At 34.3% G+C, this 5,578-nt stretch overlaps 1 pseudogene; it reads right to left on the minus strand.

Moving 5' to 3' along the window:
* Positions 1 to 200: 200 nt before the first annotated feature.
* On the minus strand, positions 201 to 3,793 carry LOC141838531 (disease resistance protein RGA2-like; annotated as a pseudogene).
* Between the last annotated feature and the right edge of the window lie 1,785 nt (positions 3,794 to 5,578).

A 5,578-nucleotide genomic window follows, 5' to 3' on the forward strand; every position in this document is an offset into this window, starting at 1 on the left:
ATCAAGGTTAATATAAAGTGGATGAGTTTGAACACTATCATTTTTCAATAATTAATTAAATTAAATAATAAATAAACAAAAGAAATCACGTTCTATCCCAACAAAAAAGCAATCTAACTGTGCAATTATAAAAGTACATATAATGTGATATGTTATTTTATTCAACTAAAATGACTTTCTAATTTACCTTTCTTCTGAGCCTATTTAATATCAACATTTGGAACATTTGAGATGATCGACCAATCTTCGCCTGTCTCCCTTTTGCATCTCCTTCTCAGTTGTGGGCAACCGACAATCTTCAAATTTTTCAACATAGGTAGATTTTTAAAATTCCTTGGCAGCCTTTCTAATAGTGGGCAGTTCTTGATTGATAGTGCGTGAAGAGAGTTGAGATGCTGCAGCCAATCAGGCAAGACTGTGAGATTGGAAATTCCATCTATGGATAGTTTTTCTAGCAGAGTAATGCTTGCTGCTTCTGTTGTCATCAACAGCTCCAATTCATCACAACAACAAATACTTAATATTCTGATTTCATACCTAGTCTTGTAATTGTGGGTAACATGTGAACCACATAGAGACAATTTTTGGAGTGTGTGTAAGTATTGCAGTTGCCCACGTAAATTGACTTTGTTTCCACAAATCTGTATTTCAAACTTATCTACTGAATTCAAGATTTGTACTGAGTTCTTCTGGCTGCCATATTATACTTGGACGTTTGAGAGCTTTAGAAAACAAAGAGAACTGAGACGCCCCACTTCCGACGGGAAGGATGCCAAATTATCACAGTTTTCAATGATCAATGAACGAAGCATTTCTAGGTACTGCATTTCATCCCCAGGAAGAGATTGGAGTTGTCTGCATTCTGTAATTTGTAATTCCGTCAAGGATGTGAAGTTTCTGATGCAGCCACTTGGAAGAGATGTCATGTTCTCCATATTCTCCACTTTGAGAACAGAAAGAGAAGTCAACCTTCCAATACATGAGAGTATGCTCTCACTACAGCATGATATCCCAAGCTCTTGGATTCTAGGAAACCTCGGCATACTTTTCAAATTAGGACAATTGGAAATCAACAACCTCTGCAATAAAGGAAACAATTGATCGACAACATGAGACTCTGACCATTCCTCTAAATTATCCATCTGATTCAAGCTGAGTTCTTGAAGGGAAGGAAAGCCTCCGTAACCATGGAACTCAACACCCATCTGTGTGATGTTAGCCATAGATTCTAAGTAAAGCTTCTTAAGAAACTTCAGATTTCCAAACGGAGGAATATGCTCATAAACACGACAATTTACAAGGCTAACTTCAACCAAATTTGGCAGTTGTAACTCTATCAACCATGTTGGAAATTGTGGGCTCCCATAATACCGTATGTCTAACTTCTTTAAGCTTGTCTTGTTGGGACAAAGATCATCCAACATGTCCTTGTCATATCTTTCTGAATCATTAAACACTACGCATAGTTCATTAAGATCTTTATTCTTCAAGATTTTTCTTCCACCACAAGAATAATTCTTAAAATCTTTGGAAAATTTAATTTCCATTTTTCCATGAAGCTTCAAATCCTCAAGCTCTATAATTGAGCATGTGCCAGTTTTGTCACCAGCAATAAAGAAAGGTAAACTTCGAAGATTAGTTAGTCGAGATAATCCACAGGGCATGTGTGTCAATCCATTATCACCTTGTAAATCAAGATCCCGAAGGTTTTGCATATTCCCTAACTCTTTTGGTAGCTCTTGAAGTTGATAATTGGAACTGAGATTGAGATACCATAGATTGGGGAGAAGGGTTATGGACTCAGGTAGAACTGTAATATTATTCCTTGATAAATTGAGGTACCACAAGTTGGGGAGAAGGGTTATGGAGTCAGGTAGAACTGTAATATCATTCCTTGATAAGTTGAGGTACCACAAGTTGGGGAGAAGGGTTATGGAGTTAGAACTGTAATATCATTAGATAAGTTGAGGTACCTCAAATGTATCAGATTTCCTATTGATGTCGGCACCTCCTTGATGCCACCGTCAGTTAAATCTAACACCCGCAAAAATTTCAGTTTTGAGAAGACTTCAAGCAGATTGAAATTCAAATCTGAAAATGTATATAGGGGCATAAAGGTGCGTAAGTACAATGGTTTCTTGCCTAAGACCACCTGAGTCATGTTTGGAAACTTTATTGAATCTATTTGCAAATGATATGTTCGTTTTCCAATATCTTCCACCGAGTCTTGATCAGAATTCCAATATACATCTGTAGATACTGATCGTGCCAGATCATGCATCAAATCATGCATTGTGCACTTGGTTACATGACTATAATCATCAACATCAGGGGAAGGTGACAAGAGAAAGAATGACCCCATTACTAGATCATTAAAGACATGATTGCCATTTGTTTCAGCATCAAAATTTCCTTCTGAACATATGAAACCATTTGCTATCCACAGTTGTATCAGTTCCACCTTTTCCATTCTACAATTTTTTGGAAATAGGGAAGCAAATGCAAAACACTTCTTTGACCGTGGAGGGAGAGTGTCATAGCTCAACTTTAATACAGCTAACACTTTCTGTTCCTCATTTCCCAGCTGCCATATTTCACTCTTCAATACTGAGGACCAGTAATTTTCATCTCGATTGCGACGGAGCATGCTACCAAGAGATATGGCAGCCAAGGGAACACCGCCACATTTCTCAACAATCTTTCCACCAATTTCCATCAAGTTTTGATCAACTGCTTGATCTCTAAATGCAGATTGTTGAAACAAGGACAGACAATCATCTCCGGACAACTGTTGTATTTGGTGAGTGGTATTGAATGAGCCCATAATTGAAGAGACCTGTTGGCTACGGGTTGTCACCAAAATTTTGCTTCCTCTCGCCCCACATGTACTTAATGCTGCTTTCAGTATGTTCCACTTTGATTCATTTTCATTCCATACATCATCCAGCACGAGCAGAAATTTCTTCCCAGATAATGCTTTTTCTAGGTCCTGCATCACTAAATCTATTTCTGAGATCTTGACTTTTTCATGAGTAGCCAGTTGTAAAACAGCCTTCATTATCTTTACAGGATCAAATTCAACCCCAACAACTTTCCACATTTTGAACTTGCAAAATGAGCTTTCACCTTCTCATCATTGAAAACATGCTGAGCAAGTGTAGTCTTCCCTAGGCCACCCATCCCAACGATGGTGATGACCTTCACTGTGCCATGGTTAATGCTTTCATCATCATCATCATCATCCTTTTTTGTTAACATGTCGACAATCTTATTCTTCTCTGGTTCTCTCCCTATAACAACAAAGCTATTGCGGGAGTGGGTCTCTCTGTTGTAGAGACTTGGTTCTGACATGCGGATACTGTTTTGTGGCAAATCGAAAGAATAGACTTTTGCAGCAAAATAGAATCCAGACTTTCTGTTATAGCTTTTATCATGCCACCTACCCTACTCTTAAACACAAGTTGATTATCAGAAGAGAAGAAATCACGCACCGGCCTTAAAGAAGTTTTTGATCTCTGCTTCTTCTGCAAGACTTTGGTGTCATAGTAATCCACAACATCCTCGAGATCGTAGGACAAGTATTTGAGCTTCTTCAGCAAGTCCTTCACAGCATCATCAATAGAAGGGCGGGACTCAACATCTTGGATCACTGCGTCAATAATCGGGGACAATTCCTTGAGCTTCTGCATCTTCGTTTTGGTACCAATCATTGCCTTGAGTTTCTTGTCGAGTTGGAGGAGATCTGCCACTTTACCATGAAGCGAGTTGTAGCAGTTACCAAAGCTGCTTCCATAGCTCCGGATGAAGGATGCAGAAGTTGTTTGGTGTGGATCTGGATCTGGCTAACAACAATAGCTTGGTCTTGGAGGAGCTAGAAAAGAGAAGCAATAATTTACAGGGCGACGACTGCTTCAAGTCTTTCTTTTTTATGGATTATTATAAAATCGATTATTGTGTTGGTCTCCAGCAAGATTGGTACAAATTCCAGCTCACCATGACAGTGATATATATATTAAAATAGCGCTTGTTTTAAAAATATATATACAAATATATATTATAGGTTAAAAATCAAATGGGCACCTCCCTATTTCATTTTTTTTTAAAAAAAAATTAAAAGGATATTTTAGTTTGTGTCTTAAAAGTATATTTATTTTAACATTATTATAGCACTTATAATTATAATTACTATAATTAATTCTGATGTTAGTAATTTTGATAAAAAATTAAAATAATTGTAATCAAATTTAAAATTTCAATCAAAATAAAAAATATATTTTAATATAGTATATTTTATATGTAATAATTTTAATAAGTTTTAGTAATTTTGACTTTGACAAAAGCTACATATTTTATTTTTTTAGAAAAATAATATGCTTTTTTATTAATACCAATTAACTCCTTCTAAATATATTATAATAGATACTCGTTAGTTTCTATACAATATAAATCTTAAATTTTAAATTCACCCTAAATACATGTAGCAGTTATTTGGTAACTTCTATATATTAGCAATGATTTGATAATTTTTACTTTAGTAGCTACTCAATAGCTTTTATACGTTATAGTAATTATCGATAGTTGTTACAATAATATCAAATTAATAGGTATTTTCAGAATAAAATCATTGAAGGGGCGTGCCTTAGAAAAAGGTGTTTTTTTTATGATTTATAAAATTTAAATTATTTTTTTGATTTTTGCCCAATAAAATTTTAAAATTTACTATTTATTATTTACACTCGTAAATTATTATTATAGGTGCTATCAAATTATATTTTTGAATCAAATTATATTTTTAAATTGTATTATTGTATTGTATGTGTACTATTAAATTACACCGTACATTTTTTTGAATCATATTCTAAGTGCTATCGTATTCTAAAGGGCGCATTTGATTCCGATTATATCTCTCCCATTAATATTGTGTTTTACTCTTTTTCTTTTACATCAATTACGAGATTACTTTGTATAAATTAATTTAGCGATTTAAAGTTAGACCTTTATCATGTTTTTTATAGTGATTGTAGTTTCCACTTTTATTTCCTTTGTCGACAGATAAAAATAAAGAATATATATGAATTCATTTTATATAATGAATAGAGCCATTACATCTACATAGTCAAAGTCAAAGCGATTTGATTATCCAAGAAACTCGTCCATGGAAAGAAGGTGTAGTTCACATTATGAGTTTTATCTTCATTTTTCTGTTTTATCTATACCTTTTTTAACTCTATTTTTTATTTGTATTTTTTTTCATTTGGGCTACCAGAAAACTTTCACAATGAGGAAAACTAAAGGACTAACATATTATAAATATTTTTCAAAGCCTGACCTACCAGAAGTTGTTTCCACAAATGAATTTGTCGACAAACTTTGTCAAGCGTTGCCTAAGCTTCCTGAAGCAAAGCATAGATAATACGAGAAAATAGGTCTCGCAATACAAGATGTTCTCTTTCTAGCTAATGACAATCATGCTAAACTTATTATTTGCTAGCATATTCTTCAGTTTACTTAAAGGAAACAATCTTGAAGTTATAAATTTTCCTAGGAATTGACACTATCATAAACGACAATATTTACC

Source organism: Curcuma longa, chromosome 11, assembly GCF_044706935.1.
Source record: "Curcuma longa cultivar G26 ecotype Majalengka, Jawa Barat chromosome 11, ITB_CL_G26_1.1, whole genome shotgun sequence".
Classification (NCBI taxonomy): Eukaryota; Viridiplantae; Streptophyta; class Magnoliopsida; order Zingiberales; family Zingiberaceae; genus Curcuma; species Curcuma longa.